The sequence below is a fragment of the Sinohyriopsis cumingii genome, chromosome 14, assembly GCF_028554795.1.
Source record: "Sinohyriopsis cumingii isolate HCF-2022 chromosome 14, ASM2855479v2, whole genome shotgun sequence".
Lineage (NCBI taxonomy): Eukaryota > Metazoa > Mollusca > Bivalvia > Unionida > Unionidae > Sinohyriopsis > Sinohyriopsis cumingii.
Window position 1 is genome coordinate 81211995 of NC_142974.1, and position 14335 is coordinate 81226329.

The following is a 14335-nucleotide window of genomic DNA, read 5'->3' on the forward strand; positions in this document are numbered from 1 at the left end:
ATGGTTCAGTGTCGTTGAAAAATGCACAGAAATCGTTAGTTGTTTAGCGATAATTATGTTGAAATTCTGTCTATTCATACGTTTTATTTCTTCTTTACACGGATGACTATTAATGTAGCTGTACTTTCATTTATTTGTTGTTGGCATATCATACATAGAAGTGTTCGTTTAATTTGTTTAAGTTAAAATAGGTCAATACATATATTTGCATGTTATTTTATTGACTGAGAGGAAGAACGTATCAACATTATTCATATTATGTGGAAAGATCAGAAGAATGAAAACAATGTCGTTATCGGTTTAATTATACACAATAAGAATACTATATATAAGGGATTCTAATTGTTTAACTCGTGTCACTCAGATTCATCAATTTAATCATACGTTATGAACATACGTTTATTCGTCACAGGTGTCTGTTGATATCATGTATTCAATCTAAACAGGTGCCTGATATTATCAATTGTCTCTGAATTTAAGATTCATAATCAGAATTACTTCTGGAAATAAACCAAACTATTTTTAGTTTATGGTGCTATATCTGAAAATCAACGATAACAAAATATCTGCTAAAGATAAAGGCGCCCCAATATCTTGCCAATCCTTTACGGACCGGTGTATTAATTGCCTACCGCCCAGAGCACGATTATATTTTTAACGCTTTTCGAACAGGCTTTCCGCTGCTTTCACAACATTTATTTGCCAAGCAAAACGCTCGACAAGGTATTCCTCGCATCCTATAAAACCTTACATTGTGTGTAAGAATCTCATATTAACCGGTATGCGATTGTATTTTTAATTGTTTTTTTTTTCCGGGAAGACCGATTTTGCAGAGGTGTTATCATTAGCTATTCAGAAATTTCCACCATGTAGTAAACTATTATATACTCTATTGCCATTATTAGAATATTTCTTTTAAGTGTATAAATCGCTCTTCACTTTTATCGCCTATAATAATAAGGGGATATAAATATACCATCTGATGCTTTTTTGACCATATCTAAAAATTCTAACACAAATGTGTCGTCACTAATTACGAGGTGCACCTCACTTGCATTATCGAACGAGTATACACTTGATCTTGTTTTATCTCATTCACACAAATGCAATCCTAATTAGCTGTCAAAGAAATGATAGATAGTGCCCCATATTTAATTTTTAAAATCTTTGTTTAATATATGCCTGTTTCTTATGCGCACATATCTATTCTTCTTTCTTGTCTTATTCCTTCATTTGTTGGCTGTTACACCTTTTACTGCGTTAGTGTTCAGATGAGTTTTCACTTCAATGTTGTATTGTACAAACGTTTACTAAGCTTTTGATCACTACTAATAGCCCGATCAATCTTTCAGATGAAATGTATAACCTTGAACTTGTTTCTTTTTTATACAGTCATTTTCTTTCATTTGATTCTTTCTTTCTTTTCTTTATTACCTGATCGTATTCCTAGATTTAGTCACTGTGTATACTGCAAAAATGCACACTCGATTTTCAATAACAATTCAACTGAGATTAACATCTCCTTTACTTATATTCGCCATATTGGTCTTTGGCTGACTTGAACAACGCAGCCGCTAAGTCCTGGCTTCAAATAACAGATATTTAACTAAGGCTAAAAAAAAAAAAAAAAAAAAAAAAAAAAAAAAAAAAAAAAAACAAAAAAAAACAGGGGAAACAACTCCTTAAAAATAAAACAAAAAGCTCTTTATACACAGTTATACAGAACGATTCCTGGAACCTCGCGATTTTCGTTTAAACCATGGACCATTGTGTTTCTAACCATAAACACTAAGGATAATTCGTGGTGCAACAAAGACGAGCTCGCTCTGCGTATCTAGCAGTCCTGGGCTTGACTCCCTTTGGGTCACCAGCAAGGACGGCCAGTCGTCTTCAATTATCCCCCACCGGAAAGAAAAGTTTACACTGACATCTTAATTGTTCAAAGAATTGTGCAAATTATGAGAGCGTGTATTTCCAAACGGCGAATAATCAATAAAATTTACATTTTAAATATTTTTATTTTTATTTTGAATGTTTCAACAGGACAGCTTCAACGGGGATTCGCACAGCAGTCAGATGTACTGGGAGAAGTATTACGATAATCACAGTTACTTTCACCAAACTGCGCCAAACTTTGCACTTCGGTACCCTGCAGTCGGACGGAGGAGTTACGACCGATCAATCGGTGTCCTTGACCCAAAGGACCGAAAACAGAGTTCTTCCGTCAGCAAAAGCAGGATAGCAATAACGGTAGCAGTAGCTGTCACGACATGTGCTCTAATTGCCGCAATTATCGTTGCTGTATATTTTACAAGCATACGTAAGTTAATCTATATGACTGTCTTTACGACTATCTCTCACTAACATGTTTTTCTGTCTGTGCACATTTATTAGTTTTTGTAACTGCACATACAGACACACTTACAATGATACAGCTACAACACATAGAAACACAAATTCCTCAAGTATACAGCGCTATTTTTGCTGTAAAAGAAGAAGCTTTATACTAATCAATTTCCTCATACTAAAGACACCATGCATGTGTCATTTTGTGGTTAACTACACCGAGGATGGTACATAATCCTCACTGATCACACAAAGGATTCTACTTCATACTAATGACGCCATGCTTGTATCAGTCTCGTATTGACTACATTAAGGATGCTACTTTATTCAAAATATGCAATGCTCTTGTCAGTCTCTGCTAGTCTAAACTAAGAATGTTACTTCACATGTCAATATATCAACCTCACGCTTGTATGACGTAGACCGGCGATTTAGGGAATTATATCGCCCATTCATCAAAACCTGCAAAAATTAGCGGACAAGCTTCTCTGCGCTCATCGGTGTAGATTTTATACAGTTACCATTATTTTTAGCGGCTGTTAAGCTACCGTCGGCTGAATGTTTCTTTTGGCGATATGTGCTGTAGTAAATTTTGAGTATGTGCATTTGTTTATAGTTCTCAATTTTCAGGATTTTTTTTAGATGTTTGTGATTATTTGTTTGATTACGGGAAGTCGGTGCTGGGTAAATAGACCTCAGAGACCGAATGATTAGCCAATTACAAAGAGCAAATGTCACGGAGTGAAGGGTGAGATTTGATGGCGTCACTGTTTATTTTTAGGGAATGCGGGTTAGATCTTCATGAGTGTACCTGGAGTTCAGCAGTCCTAAGAAAATCAAGTTGAGTGAATTGATCGTGTGACTCCATGTGCAGTAGTTATGATTAGGGATTGGTAAACTGTACGATGGAATAGTTGAAGAGGGACTGTTCCAGGATCTGGTAGCGCTGTTTATTAATGCTATGGTGGTAGATAGTGTATAGAGTTACAGGCTAAATGAGGCTTAAAATCATGATTTGATTGGCCTAAGGTGGCTTAGTAATAGTTCCCTGTATTAGGAGGCTGAGTTGTACATTTTCACGGCGTGGAATACATGCGGTACGTTACGGAAATTTAATGAGAAGAAACCATGCAGTTAAGAGGTTGACAGTCAGTTGGGAAGTTTACAAAAGTAGTTGTATAGAAGTCTTTGGACTCAAGGGAAACATATGATTTTTTGCGAGATTCGCGTTAGTGATCACATTGCACACCTAAGATACCCATTCGGCTTGTTAGCGTGCATACTATTAAATCCAAATTTTGCCGACTTGCAAATCCACGTGGAATAGTATAAACCTCTGGTCTATGGCTATTTTGAATTTCGCGCCAGATATAGCTATTACCAAATACCAGTGAGTGTCAACACTGTTCGCAGATATGCTCCGGAAACTTTGCAAAACACAAAATTGCACATTTTAATAAACAGTTGACATCATACCCACATATCGTCGATCAGTATCAACACAGATTGGAATATACGTGACGAAATGTAAAATCTTTCCCTTTTCGCCATTATACCCGCCCACCCTCGTTAGCGACAAAAGTCGATTAATGTTACGGAGTTTGTCATTAGGTAAATATTAGATATAGACCACTTCTTCGGAATACTTTTTTAAATGGCGCCAAATTTGAAATTGTCGTTTCTGATCGGCATTTCCCACCTTTGAACACTGCAAGAAATACAGACATTCACAATTCAACTACGGATAATTTACATGAAAAGATTAAACTGCAGACATCATGACAAGTATTTTTTTCACCCATCCGCCCAAAATACCAGTAGTTTTATTTTTCCCAGTCTGTCTTTGGCTGTCTCCAATTTTCGAGGATGAGCTGCAAATAAAAGACCTGATTTACACATGATTATAATTTACTTCACTCCCCGAAAAGACTGACAAATATTTATATGATAACATGAAACCGGTTTTTGTTTTGAGCATTTACCTTATAAGTTCATTATAGTAAAAGTCACAGGTCAGTGTAGGCATTAAACGAGAACTTTCAGTAATTGGTATACTTTTTTTATTATTATTACAGAATTTTATTCTGCATACCTTTACGAGGCAAGTATTTACTTCATTTGGATTCTTATATGTTCATATTCCTTTGGAAAGTCATTGCCTTGACAAGCACATGTGGCAAATTCAGTGTTAAAGCATGTAGACAATTTTGGACGAAATAAACCTTTGGGTGTGATCCAGTTCAATCTAGATTGAATGTCGCTTGCTGTGATGTCACAGTGAAAGCTACACATATTGATAAACAAATTCATACTATCCTGTATTATGACGATTCCACTCAAAATTATCTTCTCATGAATTAAGTTTTGTACATGGCCACCATTGTAAAAGAATTAACATAGAGATCGATAATTTTTGCCTTGAAGTTTCTTGATCAGAGTTTAAATGCAGAGCATTCAATAATCAGCACTGACTTGTCTGGTTAATGAAAATTAGCGTTAAATCTTAAAAGAACTTTTTATATTTAATTTAAAATTAGTAAATGTGCATACATGACCCATGTGACTAATTATACTATACACTACAATTATTGCATTTGTACATGGAAGATGATACATGGCTGTACGATTGAATTAGGCCATGACTACTTTCATGGCTACTGTGTACCTCAGGGAAAGAATGTTTATACCACTGCCATGTTTCCAATTTGGAAAGCTAATTCGCACAGCCACTACGTACATGATTTGAGTAAAGCCATTTATACAAATTATATGGGCACTGCATTTAGAATACAGGAGGCATCTGACCTAAACACAGTAGGACCTTGAGTACAAGGCTATCGGATTTTTAGAACTGTTCAATTTCAGAGGCAGAGAGCATTATAATGATTATTTTGATGTCAAAAATGATCTGCTACAATAAAAGTGACATTATGTTCAGCAAACATTGTATATTTATGCACATTTTGATGAAGATTACATGAACATGGATTCATTGTCACATTTTAATATGCTTTAAATATATGCTTATATATATATATATATATATATATATATATATATATATATATATAAACAGGAAGATCAGAATGCACAATTATGTACTTTGAAGTTGATTCCAACCACTGGATTTACATCCATCATTGCTTTATGTGTGTTATTTTGGTTGCTTAGATTTTGGCCTTTTAATATTTGGCATTCATTATTATATTCTGCTTGAAATCAGCAACTACATTATTTCTTATCTTGCCAGTTCTTGTCTTGTCAGTCCTAACACTAACTTATTAATGCTGAGTGCCAAGCAAGGCAGCTGTTAGTACCATTTTTGTAAGTCTTTGGTATGACTCGGCCGGGGATCGAACCCATGACCTCCCGCAGCCAAGGCATACGCTCTAACCACTAGGCAATCGGAGCAGTCTACAGTTCTTGCTGCGGTTGGACAGAGCAGACTGCATTCATTTTTTTTCTCATTCTTTTTTGTTGTTGCTTTTTTAATGTTTTTTATACATATGTTTTTGTGTGATGTACTCATCTTCACCAGCCAAGATTATGATATATTAACCCTGTCTACTCCTCAGCAGGTTGAGCAGATATTTTAGAGCTTTTGCCTAGTGACATCTATAGGATTTTATGAGTTGCTTCCCTTAGTACATAATGCCAACTAATCAATAGCATATACTAGTGGTACGTTGTACACCGGCCAAGGATGGTGGAAGCAATTGGTTTCAGAAGGATACTTTATAAGTTTAACATCAAAAGTATGACTACATATCATGGAGAAGTCGTTACAGGTGTATTTGAGTGGAAGGTATTTGTACAAGCAAGGACTGGCAGTGGAAAAGTGCTTATTTATGAGTCCATTCTAGTTGTGCTCTCCTTGCCTTGATCATGTAGGACAGTGTTCATTAAAATTCACAGACTCAAAGTACAGAAATATCTGCTCAATCTGCCAAGATATAGACAGTGTTAACATATTGGAAACTTGGCTAGCGAAGAGGTGACTGACTAGGCAAAAATTCCAAAATTCTTACATTTTTAATGATTATTATTATTGTTATTATTATGTAAGGCTCAGCGATATAGTCTGTCTGTAATAAAAGATGTGCATATGTCTCTAATTATGTAATGTCCTTGAACCCTCCTACACTGTTAGAGTTGGACACATGAGACTAGTGTCTTTGTTAGCTCAATGGGTATAGATTATGCCAATATTTTCAGATTTTTAACTGTTACTCTGGCAGTGGACTTAGGGGATGGGAGTGAATTTACATAAATTTTAAATAACTCCAGAGTTGTATTTCTTACATAGCCTATAATCAACATATATGGTCAGTTATACATGTGGGATCCATGGGTGATGCCCCTGTGGCTTTCCCTACTTATAACATGAAAACTACATGCATTGAGAGCCTCACCCTCTAACAATATATGTACTTACTGGGCATGAAAGACAAATTTATACATGCAACTGACATTGAAATCAGGTTTCATTCCTATTTACAAGAAATTACCTCCTGGGTAACTATGAGACTGTTGATATCACCACTCAATAGCCATATATACATTTGTTAGGCAAGAAAAGAAAAATTTATAAATGCAGCTGACATTAACCCTGTGGTCTGTTTTTTTACCTGATAGGGACTTATTGCCAGGGTTATAACTTGGAAAATGTTGAGCTTGTCCTGTCTCTTCATGCTTCTTATGTGGTTCTAAAACATGTCCAAATATCATCACCCAATACAATTAGGTTTTCTGTTGAAAGCATGGATGTGTTGATAATGCTGTTTTGTACATGTATTAGTAAAGCCTTTTACAATTCAGTTCATAGATCTGAATACAGTGTAATCAGATTCTGTCATACATTTATCGTCTTGTACAAATTCTTGCTCATGGATTACATCATTGGATGTGGCAATTGGGTTAAAGGATTTTGCCCCTCTCTGTTTGGAATATATTAGAATATCCCATGCTTTTCTTACTTCCTTTAGTGTTCTTGGCCTTGTCATGTCTCTGGCTTTGGCATGGGTTATGCCTTATGCCTTATTCCTTTTGGTACATCAACAGTTTGTCTGATAGAGTCAGTGGGTCATATTGTGTAGTTCTTAAGCACAGACTCAGTTTATCATTCAGTATGATTCAAATAATCAGTAAATGGATAAAAACTTTTAAATGAAACAAATATACATGTACAACAAAAACCTTGCTTCATTGCCACTTTCATTGTATTAAATTGGGTCCATGTTCACTAAACACACCCCCAGAATAAAAATATCTGGTGATGCGTCTTACATTGTAGGACTATAAACGCCCCTACCTAATGCACATTCAAAATACAGTTTTGATAACCTTTACAAATTTAATTAATTTAAAGAGAAGATTTTCAAGTATTTTGCATAGGTCCCTCACTGTAAAGTGCCTCAGTATTACACTGTTCTTATATGGTACACTTCACTATAAAGAAGGAGCCCAGAGTGGCCGAGTGGTCTAAAGTGCTCTCCGTTAAGGATCACTGCCATCTCACCACTGTATGTGCGGGTTCGAGCCTCGGATTCGGCCAATGTGGGTATGTGAGAAAGCTTGCCATTAGCTTCTCGTGGGTCAGTGGTTCTTTCTGGGGTTTTTCCTCCACCATTAATACTGGCCACCATGTATAGCCTATCGTGTGTTGAAAAATGGTGTTAAACCACACAACACCAGCACAACACCAACATCACTATAAAGAGCCTCAACATTACATTGACCTTATGTAGTACATTTCACTTATAAAGTGACTCAGTATTACACTGTTCTTATATAGTAGATCTCACGATAAGGAGTATGGTATTTTATTTCCCTTTATAATACCTCTTCACTATAAAGCAACTAAGTATTACATTATTATATATATATATATATATAGTCAGTATGACCTCATTATAAAACACATCGGGGCCCCGAGTGGCCAAGTGGTCTAAAGTGCTCACTGTTCCGGATCACTGCCATCTCACCTCTGTCTGCGTGGGTTCGAGTCCAAGGCTCGGCTAGCGTGGCTACGTGGGAAAGCCTGCCAGTAGCTTCTCATGGGTTGGTGGTTCTTCCCTGGGTTTTCCACGGTTCTTCCTCTACCAGTTATACTGGCCGCCATGTATAGCCTATATTGTGCTGAAAAATGGCGTTAAACCCTAGACCAACAAAAACAACAATAAAACACCTCAGTATAACACTTTTTATGCCAGTTATGACATTACTTCTTCATTATGAAAGATATCAATATGGTCCCTTATACAGTATCCCCTCATCTCTGTTTATTAAAAAGTACTCCATCACTATTAAAACATCTCAGTATAACATTGTCTCTTTCACAGTACCCCTCACTATAAAGCATCTCTGTTTATTGAAAATTACTTCATCACTATCAAACAGCTCCATGTAACATTGTATATTTCACAATACCCCATCACTATAAAGCATCTCATCATTACACTGTCCATTATATAGTACCCCCTCACTGTAAAACACATCCGTTTTACATTGTCCCTTATTCAGTACCTCCTCACTACAAGCACCTAAGTAATACATTGTCCTTTACACAGAATCTCCTCACTACAAGCACATCAGTAATACATTGTCCTTTATACTGTATGACTTCACTATAATGCCTCTCAGAATTACACTGTTATGTTAGTTAATTAATGCATACTACCTCATTATAAATTACATCATTATTGTCCCTTATAATTTACCCCTCACTTTAAAGAATCTCATTATTGCATTGTCTTTGATAATACTATAGACATGAAGCCATTACACTGATACAAATTTTCTTTTCTATGTACAGTGGAAACAGAAATTTGAGGTGGCCTTTTTTGTTGTGTTTCTTTTGAGATCCCAAAGGGGATTACTACATGTGACCAAAAAGTAAAGACATCCAATTGAGAATAAGCTATTGTTTTATATAAGCGTATAGAAAATGATTGGAAATTCAAATGTGAAAAAAATAAAATAATTGCTTTCTTAATGACATTTAATAGTTGTAAAGAAAAATATAGTTGATTGACTTGTTTTGTCAAATATCATCACCATACATGTACATGCAAACACTCACATGATCACAACCATAGAAATTAAATAAAAACATACACCAAGTCTCTGTTCTTTAAATTCTTTGGATGACAAAATGTATGCTTAATTAGATGGAGACTTTGCTGCTTGAAGTTGATGCAAGTGTCAGCGTTCATCTTTGCACTCACTGTATGGGACTGTTGTTCAGACTTTCCTGCTAGATTCTCTGAGTAATCATGGTCAAAATTGAGTTCTTTTGGACAACCATAATGTTAGCATTGTTGGAACTGCATCCAATGCAGCATGGCGTTAGATAACATTTGTTGACGTAGAAAAATGAACATGCATCACATTTGGGCAGACCATTTCCTTGGGGGAAGGGGGAGGTGGACATAATATTTTCAGATTTAATGGGGTTTTACAGGTAATACAGCTGTAATAAACACCTGTGTCCAGTATGGGTATTACTTCTTTATAAACAGAGGGTTTAGGAGTAAAAAATTGTTTTTCTTTGAGTGACAGTCATAGTGTTATGGCATTAATGCATAGGTAATTTTGAAATAATGAATGTTTGATTTAAAAAAGGCATGTTATGAATTGATTACATGTATTAAAACTCATATCATTGTCGTGATAATGATGATTCATCATTCCTCACTGGATGAAAAACTGAACACATTAGTTCTTAAAAATCTTTAGAAAGGAGGATTTTATCCCATTTTTCTGATTTATGATTCTACAGCTCTCCTGAAAACGTCTTGATTGACAATTGTAAACTAATTTCCTGCTTGTACACAAATGCACAGTGTTAGATAGAAACTATATATACATGTACTGTTATCATCTTCATGGATCAAAAATTCCATTATACCATTTGTAATTGGTTATTTGCATAGATGTAACTGTGTCAGAAAAGTAGGCATATTCCCTTTCATCTGCTAATTAATGAAACACTGATGCCATATTTGGTGTTAGACCACAAAACACAAAACATGCTAATTATAGAGAAAAAGAATATTCAGATATATGTAATTAATGAAATTTTTACTTTTACATTAATGACTTTATTTGTAACATGGAAACATTAATATTTCTATTAGTTTAATCACCACTGATGTTCATGTTTACAAATACCAGTGGGGCCCAGAGTGGCAGAGTGGTATAAAGCGCTCTCTGTCACGGATCACTGCCATCTCACCTGTATGCATGGGTTCGAGTCTCGGGTTCGGCCAATGCGGTTATATGAGAAAGCTTGCCAGTAGCTTCTTGTGGGTCAGTGGTTCTTTCCAGAGTTTTCCTGTGTTCTTCCTCCACCATTAATACTGGCCGCCATGTATAGCCTACCTTGCACTGAAAAATGGCGTTAAACCCTATAACAACAACAACAAATACCAGTAATTATCATGACAACCAACACAGCTCTAATATATTCAGCCCATTACTGATGCATACAAATGACTAATTAAATGACACTGTGAGTTTAGTTACTTATATTACACACTGACTGTTGCATATTAAACACTGACTGTTGCCTTAATTTTTTAAAATAAAAGTACACTTGTTTTCTTTTCCAGCTGACAAAAGAAATGAATCAGAGGCGATTATCAGAAAAGTGGAAGGTAAATTTGAGTCATTATAAATTGTAAAAATTGTATGAGCATAAAGCATAGCAAATTTCGCTGTCAACATTGAAAATAATTTATAGGGGCAGTATACTAGGCTTATCATAATAAAAATATTCTAAGTTATAATGAAACATGGATATGTCCAGTAAACAGCGTCAGTCTCCTGGGTTTATCTTGATAAAAAGACTTTGAGCCTAAAACATGGGTACGTCTAGTAAACAGCATCAGTCTCCTGGGTTTATCTTGATAAAAAGACTTTGAGTCTAAAACATGGGTACGTCTAGTAAACAGCGTCAGTCTCCTGGGTTTATCTTGATAAAAAGACTTTGAGTCTAAAACATGGGTACGTCTAGTAAACAGCGTCAGTCTCCTGGGTTTATCTTGATAAAAAGACTTTGAGTCTTAAACATGGGTACGTCTAGTAAACAGCATCAGTCTCCTGGGTTTATCTTGATAAAAAGACTTTGAGTCTAAAACATGGGTACGTCTAGTAAACAGCATCAGTCTCCTGGGTTTATCTTGATAAAAAGACTTTGAGTCTAAAACATGGGTACGTCTAGTAAACAGCGTCAGTCTCCTGGGTTTATCTTGATAAAAAGACTTTGAGTCTAAAACATGGGTCCGTCTAGTAAACAGCATCAGTCTCCTGGGTTTATGATGTTAAAAAGACTTTGAGTGTAAAACATGGGTATGTTCTGTTCAAATTCTGCTGAATTAAAATAATTTGTAAATGAAAATACCAAAATGCCAGAATGAAAAATTGATGGGTCAGGCCAGAATATTTGTGTCAATGCTCCTACGGATATTGCAATTCTAATATGATAGACCAATACTTTTTAAAAAAAATCTACCATGCGCATTTAAAATTTGTCAAATAAACATGAAATAAGAAAAAATTTCCTAATGAAAAACTGCCCACCTCATACATAATGTCTTATTCTGTATTTTCTGCAGTTTGTATGCACTTTACATTTTTTCAGTATACAAGCATGTAATGAATTGTGGGATATTGTGATACATTATATATGCATCGATGAACGCATGGTTATATATGTATAATGTTCTATCGCTTCCTAAATCATCAAAGCTTGACATATGAGAATTAGGTGATTGATGGTCCTTATAATGGGTGTAGACAGTGCCACATTTAAATTTTTTGATCATAATAGGATTGTAGAAGGCAGAGTGGGGTAGCGTGTTAAAGGTGATTTTATTTACAATTTCCCTATCTCAACATCTGCAAGTCCAAAATGGTAATTAATCAGCATATGTGTTCCAAGACCTAAGTCACTGTCAGCATGTTTCAAAATAGGACCCCTAGGGATTTGGTTGTAGTAGCATGAAAACTTAGAATATACAGTTCAAAATGAAAGGAACGAAAACTAGAGTATAAGAAAACAAGTGGTATGAATATTCAGAGGGCGATAATAAATCATATGATATGTTAAAAATTAGAGGATGAAAAATAAGATTGGTGTGAAAATGTTTATGAAAACTCATAGTAAGAAAACATGTTTGAAGAATTGGAGAATATGAAAGAGTGCTTGAAAAATTAGAGGTATAGAGAATTAGTAACAAAACTGGAGGATATGAAAAATTCGGGTATGAAAATTACAGTGGATACAAATTTAGAGGGTATGAAATATTATCAGGTGTGACAAATAAGTTGGATGAAAAACCATATGGCATACAGAAATCATATACACTGTCACACAAAACAGTAATATAGCTTCCAGGATTATCTGCCTACTACTGGATGTAAAAATTATTGTGAAAGTGATGTCAGCCAATGACTCCAGTTAGGGTCTGGGTTAGAAATCTGAAGTTAATATTTGGAAAAAGTGAGAAAAAAACAATTTTTTAAATTCTGAAGTTAAGATTTGGAAACATGAAACACAATTTCATGGTTTATATATATGTTTTATATATATGTGCAGTCAGCAGTTGTCTTTCATATATATCATGTATTTCTTATTTGAATGCTGCCATCTTAAATGGTCAAGGAAATTCATTATTTTTGTACTGACATGCATTAGACTTATTTCTCAGGTGCTGATACTTTAAATGTTAGTATCCATCCATTTTAGGTAAATGTCTCACAGTTTGTCACAATTTATGTGTCACAATAAATGTATGTGTCACAATTTATTCCACTTATTCCATGGACTTTAATTTGCTTGACTACTTGACTTAATCTTGATAAACTTTGCATGACTGGTTTACTGATGAATGATTGAAGTTAACAACACGTATTCAGTGAACTGAGGTTCAAGGCCAAAACAGATCTGATGGTACCTGTTGAAAATTGATATGCGTAGTTAGTTCTCAACAAGAAAATCCTGTCAGTTATGCTTTATCTTTGCAGTTTTTTTAAATTTAAAGGCAATAAGTCAAAATTAACTAAAGAGAATACATTTACAATGTAAATTTAAAAATGTTGATTTCAGTAGTATTGGGAGAAACTGCAGTAATATACCAGCCAACCAGTAGTATTGGGGGAAACTGCAGTAATATACCAGCCAACCAGCAGTATTGGGGGAAACTGCAGTAATATACCAGTATTCCAGTAGTTTTGGGGAAAACTGCAGTAGTATATCAGTCAGCCAGTAATATTGGGGGAAACTGCAGTAATATACCAGGCAGGCATAAAAGATATCTGCTTGGCAACCAGGTTTTCAAAGTTGGTTGCCCTGGGAAACCCATGGATTTTTCAGATTGTTCAGCATCTAATATATATCTGTAATACATGTCTTGTGACCCAGGGGAGGCACTTTGAATGTGGAGTAAATGCAGTTTGGGATTTTGTGTCAATTTCCTGTGAATTCTTAATCCTAATACACTAGTGTGTATGTATTAAAAGTAGCCTCCCTTGTTTACCATGTATGTTTAAATGTAACATTCATATTATATTTAATATAGTTTTATATATAATATTTGCTTAAATTAGTGCTCACCCCTCTGTTTGGTCCAAAATTGCAAAATTTTGCCCAGACACATTGGATTTGTTCTTTAGTTTCTTACCTGGTGAGTGAGAAGCAGCTCCTAACAAAGCTGCCTACAACAGCAGGGACTTAACATTTAAATTTTGGGATGGGGGGACATGCATTAATTATATAATCAGAGCAGGACTATTTTTCTCATCCTATTTGATGGCCAGAATTTTTTCTTTAAAATAATTCAAGCCCTGCCACCCCCATCCCGAAAATGAAATGGTGAGTACTTCATGATCTTATTGGAACTTATCATTACATGTGACTCTTGTCCTTTTACCACTTAACTTAATGGATTTTCCCTGTCACGGCTACAAATTTTGCATATGCTTGATT